This window comes from Mus musculus, chromosome 4 (assembly GCF_000001635.26).
Source record: "Mus musculus strain C57BL/6J chromosome 4, GRCm38.p6 C57BL/6J".
NCBI lineage: Eukaryota > Metazoa > Chordata > Mammalia > Rodentia > Muridae > Mus > Mus musculus.
In genome coordinates this window covers 84506697-84526413 of record NC_000070.6, presented here as the reverse complement: position 1 = coordinate 84526413, position 19717 = coordinate 84506697, and the positions used below count along the sequence as shown (strand labels likewise).

General features: G+C 40.8%; 1 protein-coding gene across 20 annotated transcripts in view; it reads left to right on the top strand.

Moving 5' to 3' along the window:
• Window positions 1–19717, top strand: part of Bnc2 (basonuclin 2) — a 409226-nt gene that overhangs the window by 149616 nt on the left and 239893 nt on the right. The window lies entirely within an intron of this gene.

Below are 19717 nucleotides of genomic sequence, written 5' to 3'. Positions count from 1 at the left end.
CCTGTTTGTGTGTCAAGGACTTTACCCAGTGAGTTTTCCTTCCTGCTGGCTGAGTGAACTTTTTGGTGTGACTTTTTTTTTTTTCTGGTTCCATGTGATTCTGATTACACTTTCTTTTATCATCAATATATTTGCATGAAGAAGTAGTTTCATTTTGATATTTGTAGCAGTCTGGTTTTCTTAACTGTAACGTAGTGAATAGATAGTAAAATTGGTCAGAAACTTGTTTGAAAAACTAAGATTGCTTTTACCCCTTCATTTATTGATTTGTCATTCAGAAGTTATGTGTGGATGTTAATGAAGAGCCTCTTGTACAGAGTCACAGACTTGGGGTCTTTTCAGTCTTTAGCTATGGGTCCCTGGACCAGTGTGATGGCCCAGCAGATAAAGGCACTTGCCACTAAGCCTAGTGAGTGCCCTCAGGGGCCACATTGTAGTAAAGAGGAGCTGGCTCTCACAAGTTGTCCTCTGATGGTCACTCCTATGCTTGGTGGTCACACACATGTGCATACAATAAATAAATGGAAATAGCTATTGGTCTAAAACACTGTGGGATCACTGTGGTGATTAATTTGATGTGAGCAGAAAAGCATGCCTGCTGGGGCTTACACAGACATGGTCTTCTGCAGTTTTAATCTTTAGTAGGCTTCAAATTGATGGCATCATAACTAGAGTTTGAACTTATTAGTAAGTCAAATGCCTTGAAAAAAATCAAGTGTCCTTATTGCTGTATTTTATCGAATCTAAACTGGTAGTTTGACTCAGTGTTTATATTTTGAAGTGGGAATAGTTTATGTTAAGTATAACATTTTTTTCTGTGTTGGATTTTCTTCTTTTCCAATATGATTTTTTAAAAATATTTTTAAAAGAAATTAATGTTGTCCTTCTCTGTGGACTTGGCATGGCATAGTTCCAGCGAAGGGATTAAAATGACTTTTCAAAGCATGATAATGTCTGTGTAAAGGGGGAAAAACTGTCTTTTAACTAGGGCTTATCCTAATTCCAGCTACTAAGGAGACAGAAATGACACTAAAGCAGACTATCTGGCTTTGTCTTCTATGTGCATGCTAAGTTGCTTTGAGATCACCACTTAGTATTTTAGGGTATTCTTTTAAAGGAGTGAGGTGTTCTTCTGTTGTTCCTGCAGAGGGGCATGGCTTCCTTGCAGGGGATGGGCAGTGCCTTCTACAGGGATAATTCAGCTCACCTGCTGCAAGGTGGGGCCAGAACAAGCAGGACTTGCATCCCTTCTGACCTGCTGTGACTACAAGAGAAAGGAGGAAGATGACAAGTTTGAAAGTGAAAATGTTACCCAGGAAAGGAATATTAGTGCTCAAAGTGGGGGGAATTAAAGATAGGAAAAAAATTTGTTCTGAAAGCCCTACCACAGTGATTAAAATGGTGGTAGGGAAAAATGATGTTTTGTATGAACAGAACTATAGCCTCTGGTAACATTGCTGTGATTTATTCTAAACGTCCGTTGACTTTAAGAATTGAGCTGCAAACTGATGCTAGGACAGGTTTAAAGTTTAGGGTTGTGGCACTTGCTTTGGATGTCCCAGACCTCAGCACTGAAGTGAGCGCCTGTGTGCATTTGCACATGCTTAATACGGATTTTATTCTTACTGATTTATGCATTTTTACCATGCTGATGATTGAACTCAGGGCTTTGCCAATGCTGGATGCCTCTGCTGCATCCCCAGCCCAGTGCGTGTGACTTCAACTCCTCATTAGGGGCAGGCGTGTGTTGTCTTGTTCCTTCGCTTGCTTTTTGTTTACATTGCTTGCAAGCATGATCTTCACAAGTAATGAGTCAAGAAGTTCAGATTTAAATCCGGTACAGTTGCTTGCTTCTGTTGTGATAAGGCTTTAGCTATGTGATATGGTTAACTTCGTGTTTTAGAATTCTTCACCTTTGATTTTTTTTTTTCTTCTAAAAATTTTCTTCTAAAATTGTCAGGAGACATCAGAATTATTTCTGTTTTGTATTTTGTAAGTCTAAATTAAATGTCACTTAAATGTGAAAGAACTGGCACCTTCGCTAAGGAGTCCCCAAAGCAAATGGTCATGTCAGTAATCATAACCTAATTATGAATGCAAAGTGAAGTTTGTTTCTTAAAAAAGCACAAAACAGAGGAAAGTAAGCCCCACAGCATCTCACAGCATTATCTAGCCCAGGAGAAAGCCTCCTTCTGCGAAGCCATAGGGTCCTGAATGGTAGCAGTAGTAATAAGAGAGGATGCTGGCATCTGCCCAAGGACTTGTTCAGAGGGATCCACAAATGGCCTGCTCAGTGTGTGGCTGTACAGAAGTTCCAGGGTGACACATGCCTCCCAAGCCAGTCACAATGCAAGAGGTCAGGAGTCATGTTCAAGGGCAGGGTGTTTCTGGATAAGGCTGAGGAAGCAGAGGTGGCCCCTCTGTGCTCAGTGTGTGGGTCTGTGTACTCCTTTCCCGTCAAAGCTGGCCCAGCATGGCCAAAAAGTGGTTCCTTGGCAGGGTTTAATGGCAGGATGATGTAGTCTGTTGTGACTAGTGCATTCCTTTCAGGTTAAACTAGGGAAATGGCATTGTGTTAAAATTCCAAGTCGCATGAATGTTTTATTGCCACAGTGCATTTAGCCCTCCAGGGGAGTGTGTGTGGCAGAGGTGGGGTTGGGGGTGGGGTGACTTGGAGGCGCAGGAACTATCAGAAGGACACTTCCCTTGGAAAATTTTACCCATCAGCATGAAGCTGATTTGCTCTGATGGTCACTTAGAAGGGTTTCACTTTTTTTCTTCAACTGTGGCTGTTTAAAGTCTTGTAGTCCGGACAATTAGCAGCTGAAGAAAATATGACAAGACACACACACAGAGGCCGGCAGATAGAGAGGAGGAATGAGCCAGAAAGGAGCTGAGCTGCCTTGTGTAAACTGCCCAAGCAGGGCTCCCCCTCCCTGGCCGCCATCCCTGTCCCCCTTTCCCCAGGCTGTTTTTGCTGTCTGCCTGAAGGCCAGCGGGACTGCTCTGTTAACCTTGCACCACTGACTGGGAGGCCTCTGCAGCTCATGGTACTGTGTGTTACCATTACCACTCCCCCATTCCTTCTCCCTGGCTCTCCCCCCCTCCCCTTAACTGCTTCTCTATAACAACGGTTTATATTAGTCAGAGGCATACAATTTTGGAATGCAGAAGGTCTGAGTTAAAACAAAACAAATTTAAGTATGTGCTCGCTTGTGTTCTCCCCCCCCCCCCAACACTCCTGCATTTAGAAAGGCTATCCTGAGCCATTCTAATTCAATTCTCTCCAGACTTTTCCATCGTGATTTAAAACCAGGAATTCTGGAATTTGAGCAGTTTAAACAGGGAAGTTATTGAGTATCTGGAAGGAAGAGTGCTATGAAACCTTGCGTGGAGCCTCAGGTTGAGGGTACAGGCCTCAACAATGACCTCTGATTTTGCACACTGTCCCTCCCTTGCCCCTCTCAAGGAGTGTTTCTGCCTCCTTTATTGTTTCAAACATACAGTTGCCTGCCGAGGACTGATAGCTTGTATTTGTGAGCGTTACAAATAACACTCAGGACTCTTTCATGATCCGGTTCATTTGTAAGAGATTAAAATGTGCACTGATGGAACAGTTTCCTCTTGCTCTCTACCTTTGTAAAGCATTTGGGTTTCTCCCTGTGAAGAGGAGAGCTATAGCTTAAGAAAAGTCATAGTTTGAGCTGTAGTTCTGAATTGCCAGTTTCTCTATGTTTCCAAATGTTAAAATACTTCCAGAATATAACGGAAATTTAACATGAATATTGTACAAAAAATGAGGCATGAGTAAGCCAGTGTACCCTATTTATGTAGAATTTTAAGGGCTTGATTTGTACATTTTTATAAAATGATTTTGTCAAAATAGACCTCCAGAGTTTAATCTGATTAGTGGTGTTTGTATGATGGTTTGTTCTTTTTAAACAGATATATTGACATTGTTTATGGGAAGTCTTAAACTAGCAAGCAATCAACTTTACAACAAAATCGAGATTTATATGTGGACTTGATGCTTCACATGTAAGACATATTCATATACTAACCGTCTTCCCTAAGCTCTTGTGGTCCCCACAGAGTTGGCTCCTTTTACTCTGTGGCTGCTCAGGTGATAGTAGAGTTTGGCTGACTCTGGTTTCCAGTCGGGGATTTTAAAATGTAGGGTTTTGCTGGTATTTGTTTTTTTTTCCTTTCTGTTTTATTATTTATTATAACCAGTTTTAAAGTTGTCCCCCCCCCCCACAGGGTGTGAAAATAAAAGTGTCAAATAACCTTTCATGTGCATTTAGTTTATCTGGAAATATAGTTGATAGTTCTAATCATGGAAGCATTTTTTTTTAATTATGAAAAGGATGTTGTAGCTCTGCTCAGTCCTTTCCAATCTGATTTATTAAAAGTTTCCTCTTATTTTCCAAGAAGGAAAGAGTGAAATGACACCAACATTAAATCTCTCTAATAAGAACATTTCAGCCAAGGCAGGATGGTTTTCCCCAAGTCAGATTTCATTAAAAACAAATCAGTGTCTGTCCTTTGAGCGCTTTTTTGTCCCTTTTGCCAGCCATTAGCATATTGGGAGCTTCCTGGGATAACAAACTGGCCCTGAGTGCGGATGCTCCTGCTGTGATGTCATTCAGGAACCTCCCCCGTCACGTGACCTTGGATAAGACCCTTCAGCGCTGACCTTTCTTGCCTAGGATTTTGGACAGTGTCTCATGCTGTTGCCCAGAAGGTCTCTGACTCAAGCTCTTCTGCCTTAGCCTCTTGAGTCCTAGGATGATGCATTCCCAGCACACATTTTTTTTTTTTAAGGAAATAAATGAATTCATTAATTCTTTCAGTCATGTACCCATTCAGTAATTGAGATTGAAACCAGGATCATTTGTTCAGAGAGTCTTGTACTACTGAGCTCATCTTTGATTCTATGATGGAGACAGGATATTAACCTTGAGGAAGGGAAAAGAAGAATACACGCTAGAGGTTGTGGCTTGTTGTAGGGCCTTCATAGTCTGTAGCCCCTTGAGTTGTTCTGTAGCTTTGGTCCCTAGGGAAGCTTGACTGTTTAGAAACAACGGAGTAAAGCTTTAGGAAAGCATTTCTTCCTTCACCTGTAGGAAGGGAGAGAACAGTGTTACCAGGTCCGGGAGGTCCAAAATCATCTCCGTCTTTCTGTGATACCCTCTGTGACAAATTCTATTGCACCTACTTATCCTTGTATCGCCAGTCTTAACCATTTGCTTAAATTTTAAACATTTCCTATTTGTGCTAGATAAAAAGCCGGAACAAGTGAGTTGTAGAAATCGCTTGGCCCTTCTGGAAATTATTTGTACTTTTTTGAACATTTCTCCTTTTCCTTTCATTTATTCTTCTCTCATGCAATTCCTCCCCTCCCTCCATTCCTCCCAGTTCCTCTCCCCCAGATCCACTGCTCCTCATTTCCCTTCAGAAGAGAACAGATCTCCCAGGGATATCAGCCAAACATGATCTAACACATTGCAATAAGAAGAGGCACAAACGTTTATATCAAGGCTGGACAAGGCAACCCAGTAGGAGGAAAAGGGTCCTAAGAGCAGACAAAAATGTCAGAGACACACCCCCACCCCCCACTCCCACTGTTAGGAGTCTTACAAAAACCCTAAGCTAAACAACCACAAGGTATACACAGAGGACATATCCTAGACCCATTCAGGTTCTGTGATTGGAGCTTCTGTCTCTGTGAACCCTGTGAGGCCTGCTTAGTTGGTTCTGTGGGCCATGTTCTCCAGGACCACTCTGGCTCCTAAGTGTCCTACCACATACCACCTACCCCCACTTCCCCAGGGATTGCCTGAGCTCTGAGTGATGTAATCCACATCTGTTCTCATCAGGTATGAGCACAAGCCTCTCTGATGACCATTGCTCTAGCAGAGTATCATTAGGAATCATTTCATTGATTTTTTGGGGGGTGGGGGTCGGGGGAGTTGCGTTTCGTTCTACACTAGGTCTCTGGGCCATCTAGCTTCTGGTTCCTGGCCATCCAGGCAGTGTTAAGCATGGTCTCCAGTTAGACCAGTCACTGGTTGGTCACCCTCCTAAGGTCTGAGCCACCATTGCACCAGTACATCTTGCAGGCAGGATAGGTTGTAGGTTGAAGGTTTTGTGGCTGTGTTGGTATCCTATAGTGGGCTAATCCCACCACCACTGGAAGCCGTGCCTGGTTACAGAAGTTAGCCAGATCTGGCTCTGTGGCCTCCATAACTAGGATTTCTTCCTAGGGTCATCATAAAATCCAGGAACTTTGCATTGCACTAGGTTTCCACATAGCCCCCCCCCCCACCAAGTACCCCCCAATTCCATACATGCCTCCCTCTGTTCTTCCCTCCTGCATGGTATTCCTCCTGTTCCCATCCACACGAGCCCTCAGTCCACTCACAAAGTCTATCCCATTTCACTTTCCCAAGGAGATCCATACATTCCAGCTAGAGCCCTCCTCATTATTTAGCATCTCCCACCCTGACACTTTGAAGGTGCATTTTAAAGGGGTGTGATTCAAGGAACTGGTAAAACCAGAGTAGTTATATATGGGATGAGAGCTGTTGCATCCCGTCTTTTAGACCTCTGTCTTGGTGCATGGAGTACTTGATTTTAGAAAAACAGTATCTTCATACCTCTGTACTTTGAGGTCATGAGGCCTGAGAATTGAAGCTTGTATTTGATTTGAGTGACATCACTGTAATATTTAGAAGACGCTGCTCTGTAAGAGAAAAGACCTAAGAATAGCTATTTCTTTCATTGTACAACTTTTTGTATGTTTAATTTCAAGGTATACATATTTAGATATTCCCTGGTAGTAACATAATTTTAGTATGGAAGAAGGCTAAAAAACCAGGTCATAGTTTTTTGCTTAATTGTGTCTGAGTATAAACAGACTCTTCTTCAGTTTGAAAAGATTACAACTCTTCAGTCCCCTATGTGCATGTATGGATAAAGGTAAGAGCAAAACATACTACATTGAATAAATTGTCTGTAAAAGTAATTGACATAATTTTGTGTTCTCTTTGTAACACATAGATTTCAGGTTTTCTCACCTGATAAATTTATATTGGGATTTTATATAGTACTTTATCAGAAATATGATTTCACTCCTGTGAATACAGGGAGGACCCATATTTATCAGCTGACTATATATGCATTTGAACTGGTCTCTTGCTCTGACTGGGAAAGTTATGGACTCTCCCTGAGGCTTGACTAAGTCTAATAATGTGGGACTTAGGAAAGAGGGCTGTAATGTGTGGCACAGAACTGGAGAGCTGTGTGACCGCTGTCATTGTCCTCTTTTGTCGAGTGTTGTTATAGTTTCCAGTCCTCAGCTGTATTCTGCCAGCATATGTTCATCACCTATGGCGCCAGGTTCTTCTTGCATGCATGATGTATATGCTTGGCTTTTCAGTGATTACTTAAAACCTAAAGAGGTCAGTTGTGTAGAAGCTGACTTGTTTTGAAGGAAGTTAAGTTAGAGAGAAATCTCTCTATTCCTACTCTTCACTGGGAATCAGTCACTGAGCAGCATAATTCTAAATGTGTGTGGCTTTTGGGTACTTTATGAACCTTTTTATAGTAACTCAGAAGCAAGCAACTGATGGAATTAATATTTTCCCATCAAGAAGTGATTCTGTTAACCTCTTCTCCTCTGTCTATTCCATGTGTGCTTTATGAAGATAGGACGGTATCCATTGTTCAGGTTGTCTCATGGAGCAGAGATACAAGTTCATGAATCTGCAGGGTTTTTTTGTTGTTGTTGTTCTTTTTGTTTTTTTTTTTTTTGTTTTTTTTTTTTGTTTTTTTTTTTTTTTTGTGAGCCTTAGCTACTGCAGTCTTTAAAACAAAGAGAAAGAATAAGCTAAAACACAACAAACCCCAAAACTCTCTACCCAACCAAACCACAACAAGAACAACTCCCCCCACCCCAGGAGAGAAACCTTCTTTGCTTCTTAGTTCTGGATTGTGTGGGCTGTTTGTTGTTGGTGTTGTTTTTCAGGACAGGGTTTCTGTGTAGCTCTGGCTGTCCTGGAACTCATTTTGTAGACCAGGCTGGCTTAGAATGTAGAGCTCTGCCTGCCTCTGCCTCCTGAGTGCTGGGATTAAAGGTGTATACCTCCACCATCACCTGAATATCTTCTTAATTTCTGAAAAAAAAAAAAAAGAAGAAGGATCTAAACCATGGACATTTCTTTTGCTTTTTAATAGTCTCGAATTTTTTGACATGACTTTTACAGGAAGGATGCAAAGATACAGATATAATTAGGAAAACCAGGGAGGAAAGAGTTAGTGTCACTGTGTATGTGGTTCCATTTACGAATCTTTTGATTAACATCTTTTCATTATATACATTCTCTCTCTCTCTCTCTCTCTCTCTCTCTCTCTCTCTCTCTCACACACACACACACACACACAAGTTTGGAACATTAGAGCTACTTTAAATGATTATGCGTTTATGTTGTATGTATTTGTGGCCTTAAAAAACTCAAGAGTGCTATAGATATTTCTTTCATTAGCAGGGTAGGGAATACAACTCAGTGTATGTGTTAAGCTTTTTAATAGTGGCCAAGGGTTAGTTTCTAGAATTCTCTTCTAAGAGAGAGTAGAAGATGGGAAAGGAGAAAGAGAAGAAGGGTAAGATAGGAGAGGGGAAACAGAGAAACTATATTGATTTTTTTGTTGTTGTTGTTGTTTTTTTTTTTTTTTTTTTTTTTTTTTTTTTTTTTTTTTTGAGAAAGGGTTTCTCTGTATAGCCCTGGCTGTCCTGGAACTCACTTTGTAGACCAGGCTGCCTCTGCCTCCCGAGTGCTGGGATTAAAGGCGTGCGCCACCATGCCCGGCATAACTATATTGATTTTTAATCTAGTCTTGTACTATTGTATCATAATTGATTCAATGAGTTCTTGGTTATTAGACTATTTTAAAAATAAAGAATTGTACTGCAGTATGAATGTCCTTGCTTGGATTTCTATACTGAATGCTGAATTCATGATAGTGATATTGTTTAGGAAGGAGCCTAATTTCAGCATCGATTAAAACACTGGGGTAGTGAGTTTGGGGTGTAGGTTAGTCAGTAGAGTGCTTACCTAGCATGTGAGCCTTGTGTTTGTTAATCAACAATACTACCACTGTGTTAGTGCATGCTATAGGAGTCTATCACTTGAGAGGTAGATACAGAAGGATTAGAAGTTCACGGTCACTCTTGACTCTTTAGCAAGACTGAGGCTAGCCTGTGCTACATGAGATCCTGCCTGAATGAGAAACAAAAGATGGGTTGGCAGGCCTTCTCTGTGAAGGCTTAGGGTCATGTATGATTTCTGCAGTAGCTATTCAACTGATAGGTTCAAACAGTGGTCTATCTATCTATATCACACACACACACACACACACACACACACACACACACACACATATATATATCACATTATATATGTGTGTGTATTATGTATGTGTGTTGTGTGTATGTATATGTAGACATAGATGTTTTTCAATAATACTTTACTAAAAAAGAAGGCAACAGGGCTGCATTTGACCCACAAATTGTAGTTTACTTACCTCTTGTTTGAAACAGATTCAAAGCTGATTAGGGGTGGAGCTTCATCTCAAATAGGCTGTAAGCTACCTGTATACCACTGCATATGAGGACTCTCTTCCCACTTCAGTTGGATCCATTTCTGTCCAAATGTATTACAATCAGCACTTATGTTCAGGCATTTGTAAAAGGAGGGTTCAGACCAGCTCCTAGTCTTGAACCTCAGTCAATTTCAATTTGAGGGGCTATTGATGTACCTGCACGTTTTCATACACTTTAGATTTCAACACAGGGTAACAGTTTGAGGGGGTAAATAAAAGACCTCTTTAAGTTACATTATAGGGGAAACATGTCCATTTTCCTAACTCTAGAGGGTTGCTTGTAGAGTTGGGTTCTAGGCAAATCTGGGAGTAAGGTTAAATAGAAGTTTTAGTCAGAAAAGAAACCATGTCATGTCCACATCTGATGAAACCCATCTCAGCAGAAAGATACCACAGAATTAATTACTGCCCTTTTAGTACTACGCATATAACTAATGAAGTTTATATAAAACAGCAATTATTGGTCTATAACTGCCTTAGAGGTTTATGTTGAGGATCAGGTAAAATAATGAAATAGTTAAAATATTTGTCTTGTCCTTTGTGCCACTATGAATTTTAATAGATTTATGCGTTATTTTTCAAATATATTTTAGTTTACTGATGTGGATAAAGCCTGTGGTAGGTGCTTTGGAGGAGTACAAAGCTGAACAAATGAGTTATGGCTCTTAGTAATCGAAAACCTGGCTTAAAATTCAAGGATGTCCAGTGCTTACGTAATGTATCTTAGAGTGCTGGGGAGGAGAGCCCTTCCTCCTCAGCAGCGTCAGGGGAACTCATATAGTAGTTGCCTCTGGGAAATACAGAGACTTCTAAAGCACAATGTGTATGGGGAGGGGGTTGCAGGGGGTGGGGAGTGACAGCCAGAATAGTCTCCCAGTGAGGAGAGCCAGGCCAGCACATCAGAGCCATTGAATCCATTCACTAGACTCTAGGTGACGTATTCCCGAGGGAAGAGAAGATAAAACTGAAGGACAGGCCAAAGTTGGACTCTTTGAGGTCTAAGAAGAACTTTAATTGATAATTTGTGGGGAACTTTCCATTTAATAGAGGAGAACACATGTGACCATTTGTGGGTGTTGTACTGGTTTGTGTATGTGGAATGATTAAATGTTGGTTATTACTTAACGTTTTTGGAAAGGACCTAGTTGATACTTAGTAGAATTGATTATCTGCAAGGCAGTAAGGTATAGCTGAGGAGACTGAAAAACAAGATTACACTGACTTTCAAAATCAGTGGGTTTGGGATATAGGGAGAGGAATTTAGTTATGAAATATGGCTCCAAGTGAACATTAATTAGTGATTTTTTTGGTGATAACTTTGCAAAATGTAGGGAAGTTAGGGGTGCACTTTAGCAAAGAACCAAGAGCAGCATTGCCCTACTTTGTTTGTTTAGTGAGATACTAACTTGATACCTAAAAAATTTAGGGGGAGCATGCCAGTTCAGGGTTAGCATTCACATGAAACAGAAAGGGTAGGGATATGGTATCCTGTTCATCTGGAGGTGACAGATGAAACCTAGGTAGCAAATACCATTGAAAGATTACAGAGGGAAAAGTGTGATTAGTAACATTACTCATTATTAGGTGTTGTTAGCTATATGTGAGGTAACTAATACCCTCAGAGACACACAGACAGGACCCCCCCACACACACACACACAAGCACTTCATGTGTGCAGTGCTCTGTTTTCTCCCAGCTTTCTTCCCCCTTCAGTTTTCAACACTGCTAGATTTCAGGAATGAGGCATGTTCACTTAGGATGAACATATAAGAATATCTCCACTGGAAACTGTAAGAAATTCCTTCTTATTTTATTCCCCATTTCCTATAATCCGTGGTAACAAAGACAGCACTGGTGGGAAGCGTTTTCCATTGCCCTTTATCTTTTCACCCCCCTTTTGCCTTTCACTCCTACAGAGATCGGTGCATTTGCGGTGCGTACAGCACATTTCATAGAAAGCAGTTTTGTACCCGTTTTCTCTTTTTAGGTCCTTGGCAGGCTTAGAGGGAGGATTGGGCTGTGGAGAGCCTAGTTTGTGTTTGAGTCGACAGAGTTTTTACAGTATGAAACAGCAGGACTGAATGTGCTGTCGGCTTCCTTTCTCATTTCAACTTTTTTCAAGTTCAAGTTTTGTATTATTCAGAGAAAAACAGCTACTTCTGTTACTCTTTGGGCACAGTTTATTGATGTTTGGTCACACGTTATAGTTTCTGGCTCTCTTGTTCAGATAACTTGGGCTCTTCTGATTAGTGGTACCCATCTTTAGGCTCAGTCTTGATTGCTGGCTTTAACTAATTTCAAATGGGATGTCAGGGCTCTTCAGAAGTGTTCACATCTTCACTCAGCCATTTGTGTGCCAAATCTAGTACTATTTTCCCACTGTATTTTATTTAAGCCATCAATTGCTACTTTATTTTTAAAGATCACTGGTTTCACGTATATGGTTCAGTGGTAACTTGTCATGTCGTGCCCTTTGTGCTCCTGACATTGAAATGTGACATACTCTATCACATTTCACTTCAACTGGACACAAGGCACAAGTGCATTTTTCCGTCAACCCTTTCCTTTCTAATACTGTTAAATTTAGAGAGAAAGAAAGAGAGCCTAATTGATTGGTTCCATTGTGTGTGTGTGTGTGTGTGTGTGTGTGTGTGTGTGTGTGTGTGCGTGTCTATAAGTAAAAACAACTGAAATAGATATCTTGTCTTCTGATGTGAACACCTTTCTAAACAGCACCAGCTGAAAAGAAATGTGGTGGCTTCCAGCGCTTTCCTGGAGGCTGCGTTCTTCCTCTCATTGGAGAAAAAGTCCTCCTGATTCTTTCTTCCTCTACTTTATACTCTAAGTCAGCCTTGACCTTGAATCCAGCTCAGCCTCTCATGCTCTGGAATCATAGGCGTGTGCCTCCAAGTCTGGGTCTTCCTGAATTTTTTTTTTTTTTTTTTTGTTTTTCAAGACAGGGTTTCTCTGTACAGCCCTGGCTGTCCTGGAACTCAGTTTGTAGACCAGGCTGGCCTCGAACTCAGAGATCCGTCTGCCTCTGCCTCCCGAGGTCTGGGATTAAAGGTGTGTGCCACCATGCCCGGCCCTGATTCTTGATTATTATGGAAAGCCAGGTAGGCTCAGCTCAGAGACCTGCCATTTCTTTCACTGTTTGCTTGTTTAGAGAAAGGCTACACAAGAGAGGGTAATCCTCCTGCCCCAGCCTCCCAAGTGCTGAGATTATGGGTGTTTGCCAGGACATTGGTCTAGATTATCTTAGTGATTTTCATCCACATGGTAGTGTCTGTCCCCTCTGTCAGTCTCCTGCTAATGCTTGCAGCAGGTGTGAATTGGGACATGTCATTCCTTGATCATTTCAGCACTTTATCTCGCACTTCTGTTTCTCCTGGCATGCCCAATGTCTTCGGTAAAGTTTATGATGTTTGGGGAGGTTTGGATCTTACACCCCAGTGCATACCCTTTGTCTTTCCGCAGTAGTTGTGTCTCTAAGTGACATTATCATCTGGAGAGCTTTTACTCCACTAGTAATCTGGCTTTCTATACTTGAAGCTCAGCAGGGCAGGTACACTGTGGACCGCCAATGTGGACTGCTGGTTGTCAGTCAAGAGCATGTCCCCCAGAGGGTTAGGTTTCTTTAGATGTTATTTAGTTGTGCTTCCTAAGAACTCCGCTTTTTCATTTGAAATCAAGCCATTAGTATCACAGAACACTCAGAAAATGGCCTGCTATTTTATTTGTTGGAGGATTGGCTAGAACAGGAGTGCAGAGGGGGACGTGTGCTGTAATCTACACTTTGCATGGTGAAGACTTCAGTATCAGCTCTTTTGAGCTGAGATACATTTTTCTTTTCTTTTAACCCTGCAAGAGCAAGAAGCCTCCTAAAATTGGCAGTGTTGGACTCTAGTGAGACTCAGTAAGAGTTTCTCCTGTACCTGTACTATCCCTTTGGAAGTTTGCTTCTGTCATCATCAGACTTCTTTCCTTAGTATCTCAGACTTCTGAGCCGTGATTGAGAGATGTGCTGGGTGCCAATGGACGGGCATCCTCTGTATGCTCAGAAAAGTGTCACGTGTCCCTTCTTACCAACCTCACTAGCCCTACATAGGGACTCCTTTTATACTGATATTGAAAGAAAAAGGCTCTGAGATAAGGGACAAGAAGTGACAAGCTTAGATTTGAGGACCCAGAATCTCCTAAGGTCTTTCTGTTTTCTTCTTTGCTTTTTAGTTTTAAGGCACAGGGTTTCTCTGTGCAGTCCTGAAAATTGCCCTATAGATCAGGCTGGTCTTGAACTCACAGAGATCCTTCTGCCTCTGCCAACTGGGTGCTGTGCTTAAAGGTGTGTGCCATCACCACCTGGCTAAGAGCATTGTTACCTGTCTGTAGGATGGTTGGGGTTCAACATTGGAGACAGAAATATTGGACACAGGAAAACATGTGAGTTTTTATTAAATATCAGCAATTAAAACTTGACATTCCAGTAAGCAACAACTTGATGTTTAATTCCTAAAATACGGAATTAAAAGAGAGTGCAGCCAATTAAACCAATTCAGTTTTGTTCATTGAATTTTTAAAAATTCTAATGATGACACGGGATAAAATGGCTCTACCCTTACTTTCTTTAGGGCTAATACCCAGGTAAACTGAGAATTGAAAAGCATAAGATACGCTGTATCATGTGGTAGGATTACTCTAGTGAAAGTGGCTATTACTAGTAGCTAAAGCATTTGTCTCCATTTCACCTGTCCATGTCCATTTATCAAACATGGAAGAGAACGATAGTGATACGCCTCAGTTTTCTTTAAAGGGAAATATGCAAAGGAAGTTCTCTCTATTTGTCTGATGTGAGAGTTAATAAGTATTAGGTATAAAGCCCTTTATGTACTCTAGAGGAAAGATTGTGTAATTTTAGCATTATTAATGGTCCATTAAACTCCTCAGGGTGTCACAAAGAAGAGAGACTTTCACCATTTGGCCCTGGTTTTATAGCATAAAAACAAGGTGTTCTTGTTTGTGGCTGTGAAAATCTGTTATTGAACCTGCACAGGTTGCTCCTGCCACAGAGCTAGGAGCACTTCTCCTGGGAAGCTTAGCAGAGCAGGTGGGCTCCTAAGTTCTCCTCACTCCTGAGGCACACTGTCTCCACCCCCAAGTCACCTTCCATTTTTGTCAACTCCCACCAACCAAGTCCCATGACTCCAGAGCATCCCTGGCACCAGCCTATATTCTTCCTCTAGAATCCTTTCCCATCTTTATCTAATTCCTCTTGGTACATTCCTGTCTCATCTAAAGCTTCTGTAGGAGTGGGTATGTTTCTGCCATTTCTTACTAGAAAAATGACCACTGCTTTCTCATCAGGGAGCAAACATTCATTTTCCTGTTTTAGATTCTGTATGCTTGGCCCTTGGCAGTCTTAGCTTAGGGGTCTAGTACTTAGTGATCTAGCACTGAGACATATAGTGACCCATACTTAGAGACCTACAATCTTGTCTTTAGTTAAAATGCAGTTGGGAAGTTGAGATGTAGGTTAGAGGCATACACAGCCTCTGGAGCTCACCTTACTGTCTCTGTTTTTGTACTCATGCATTTGGCAGCAGTGAGCTTTGTTTGCATCTTCACAGTGCTGGGAAATCTTATTTCTTCTCTCTGTCTCTCTCTCTCTGTCTCTTTCTCTGTCTCTGTCTCTCTGTCTCTGTCTCTGTCTCTGTCTCTCTCTCTCTCTCTCTCTCTCTCTCTCTCTCTCTCTCTCTCTCTCTCTCTCCAGGCTACCTTATTGTAGGAGCTGTTTCACTTAATGTCTTTCCTGAGCTTGTGTTATATGGGTGGCTTTTCCTCTTGCTGTTTGGCATTCTGAAGTACTGTTCTGTTTCCCTCTGCCTTGGAATGTAACAGTTCTTGCACCCAGCATGCCCCTGGGTCCCTTTACAGGAATTTACTCCTTATTACCTCTTTCCTTCATTCTAGTTTTCATGTCCAAATTTGTATATCCATTCTTTTTCAGGTTCTTCTGATTGGCTTCCTCATCCCTTTCATCATTGCTGGACTAGAAATCACCAGAACACTTTCAGTGATTCAGAACTGATCTGGGCTTATAGCCAGCTTAACTGAGAAGCTTTGAGCTGACATAGAAGTTACTTTGTTTATTTGGGCTGTGACTTTCATGATGCCTGTCAGGCAAAAGCTTACATGAATGTTTCATATTTGAAAGGAAAATTAAATTTTAAGGGAAGTCATCCCTGTGAGCCCCACCCTCCGTAACACATTACCCCCAAGTCATCATTCCCATGTCTTCTCTCTGCCCTCGTCCTTCTGCACACCCTCCACTCCCATCCACTCACCTCCAAATACTTGGTACTGCATCCCTTTGCAATTTGGGCCATTTTAATGTTGTCTTTTTAAAACTGTTGCCTAACAGTTTTATATGTATCCTAAGTAGACACATAAAAATGTAGTGGTTATGTGTGTGTGTGTTAGAGAGAGAGAGAGAGAGAGAGAGAGAGAGAGAGAGAGAGAGAGAGAGAGAAACAGAGACAGAGACAGAAACAGAAACAGATACAAACAGAGAGAGGGGGGAGAGAGACAGAGAGGGAGAGAGACAGAAGAGGAACTCTGGTACATTTCCTCTTCACTCTACAGAAAATGTGTTTTCTGGAAGCCTTTTGACACGGAAGTGAACGCTCACTTGCCCCCCCCCCCCCCCACACTTTGTGAATTCTCCTGAGAGGAGACGGAGAGAGGCTTTTGTGCTTGTTGTCTTTTTTTTTTTTTTTTTGATGATTATATACAAAGTAGGTTGTAAATCACTCTCTTGTGCCCCAGGATTCCTCTGAGGTATGGACAAGCGAGCTGCTAGGTACCTAGCTTCAGCTTTCCCTGGAGATGTCACACGGCCCTTCCCAAGGCCTCTAACTCGCTGTTTCTGAACCAGAAGGATCAAAACAGAATCCCACAAAGAAACCTGTGGAATCAAATTTAGAAATGCTAGGTGATTGGTTCATTAATTTTTCTTCAACAAAAATTATTTTGTTACTCTAAAAGCAAAATATACTAGAAGCAAAAATTACAAAAACTACAATATCCCTAAAGTCTTAATCCTTGAGAATATTTTGTGGCAATCATTGTAGTTTCATCAGTATTAAAGCACACTGGTTGCTAGGACAAAGGAACATGGATAAAGGAGAATCTCCAAGTCACTTTAATATTTATATTCCACACACTGAAGATGTCCACTGTGTTTCAGTATGTCAATTCCCAATGGAGTAATGATAAGGTGGCCAGTTGTGTCTCTTCTTGCTGTTTGTCACTATCTGGTTGCTTATAGAGATCTGGCTCACTTCTGAGGTTTTAAAACTGGAAGAAGGAGCAAAGTATTCCAAATTACAGCTAATTAGTCAGTCATCTTTTATGTCCTGGATGTTGCTTATCTTTCTTGAAGAATTTCTCCATCTGATAATTGATGACAGTGTCCATTGCAGTTGTGGTAGGGTATTCAGTATTATTAGAGGATAGCCATGCTGAACTTTGCAGTTGGATTTGAATCTTAGTTGTCTTGTCTTTAGAATATGTGAGTCTTCTATTGTGCATCATTTCGTCTTTTTCTTTTTTCTGTGAGAAGCGCAGGACTCCAGACTTGGACGTGCTACCCACTGCTAGTTCTTCTTTGTGACTGGGACTGTTGAAACATAGTGGTGGCTTGCTACACTTTTCCTTTCCCAACTGAGAAGACCTTGTTTCCTCTCAGAACTGTATTTCTAAGTGTCTGAAGTTGTAATTGAATGTAATTATAGTTGTTTAACTTTCTTCTTTCCTCTTGAGAGTGTTTATAAAGTGCATTCTGTGAGTGTGAAGATGAAAAGAAGCTGTAAGCTTAGTATTTGTGACACAGGCAAATAGTATTAAGATAAGTAGCAATTTGCTTTGTATATGTGAAATAAGGTATTGTTTACACACAATTTACAAAATATACATTCTGGCTTATGGAAACCATTTCAGTCCGCTCAGTAGTCACATTTGTTATCGTTTTATAGGAATCTTTCTCTAGATGGGAGAGGATTCATTTTGATATTGAATATTCCAAGATTGATTTTTTTCCTTTTCCTTTTATTGTTCCCTTGAGAGAATTACTGATGCAGAACTCATTAGTGCCCCTCCATATGTCAACTGCAGCGTACAATCAGCATCATTTCCATTTGTGACACAACACAAATTCCTAATGCCTCTGCTTCACGAATGCTCAGCCTTTCCCCTTACTCCACAATGTAGAGTATGCATTCTTGTTTTGAACGTGCTTATGTTGTGTGTTAGAATAAAATACAAATAGTAGCTAGTTTCCTATATTGTCTTTATAATATGTAAAGTCAACAAATGCCTTCAGAATTGATGACACTAAATGGGGTTCTTCTTGCCTCTAGTATCTTCTCCTTAATTTTTTTGTCCTTTTCATTTTTGACCTGGGTTTCTTTTACCGATATTATGGATCACAATTGTTTGTAATTTTACTTCCAAGGGACACAACACTCTCTTTTAGCCTCTATGCATATGGTACATAGATATACATACAGGCAAAACACCTATATAAATAAAAGTAAAACAGACATGTAACGGTGGTACTGCCTGAGTCACAGCACTGGGGTGGTAGAAGCAGGCAGATGGGGGATTTAAGGTAATCTCCAGCTGGATAGCCAGAGGCCGGTGTGGTTTATATGAGACCCTGTCTCATAAACAAACAAGACTTATTGACTGTGACAGCAGATGATAACTAGGCATTTTTACCATTTGGACCTCAGCATGACTTACCTAGGACCTAAACATGTTTGAAAAGTTGACTGGGTTAGGTTATGAGAGATCAACTTTAGGGCAAGTGGGACTGTAAAAAATTGTTTCGAACTTGAGCAGCAAACTGATTTGCAAGTTGAGAAAAAAGAAGGAATCACTTATGTAGCCCATGTGGCTAAGAAGTGACCTTTAAACAAGGACATTGGTTAACATAGCTGATCTTTGGAATTTGGAAGACTCAAGACACCAGAGGAATGGAAGGTACAGGAGATCTGTCTCATAGTCACTGTGGGGAGGTGCGCGTTGGTAGATACATGTGATTAGCACAGCTAGCATGTGCTGGCAAATACTGATACAAATTTTATTTTATGTCTGTTATTCTGGGGGTAGAATCCAGAGCTTTGCTTCAGTTACTTACCTCTTTATCTTTGAGCGAGATCTCCAGACCCCAGAGGGAAAAAATGTTAAAAGTAGGAAATAGAAGGATTCTAAATCCATTTGTCTTCATCTTGAAACCAGAGATGAAATATTTGGAGTAGGCAGTATTCAGGGACGGTCCTGACTGATTGTGAGAGAAGATGTAATGTTGAAAGAGGATCTTCATGGATTTCAGGGTTGAACTCCTGATGCCAAGAAATATCTACTAAATTAAAATGTTTTATTGTTACTTTTTTATAACAAAATTTATATCATGTTTCATACACTTAAAGATAGTAAGTATTAGGTCTGGGGTTTCATTGTTTGATAGCAGAACCTTTGCCCACAGTGTGTCAAGTGCCAGGTTCAGGCTTCTAACCCATATGAACCAAATAGTACTCTCCTTAGCAAATGAGAAGCAAAACAAGGTAACAGTATGTAAATAAAATAACAATATTTACTGTTAGTATATCCCCGAAAAGGAGAATTTCAACAGCTATCTTGAGGGTGGAAAGGGACTTCAGACAGCATAGAACTCTGTGCACTCATTTTCTCTGGAAATTTGAAGGTTAGGTGGAAAGAAGATACCAAAATCCAGGAGAAAGTCTGTGTTTCTGTCTTTTCTTCCCTACTTTTCTTTTTTTTTAAACTTCTCTTCTTCTTCCTGTCCATAGATATTTATGTATCAATGATGTAAATATGGGGCTGGGGCTATAGGAGAAAAATGTATGTGTGTATTCTCTTCTTACAATTAATTACCTTTCCATAGTTAATTAATTAAGTTTCATGCATTTTCAATATATTTGTCATAGCAATGTCAAATATGTGTCAGTCCATCATGGCCTTTTTCAGACATGCA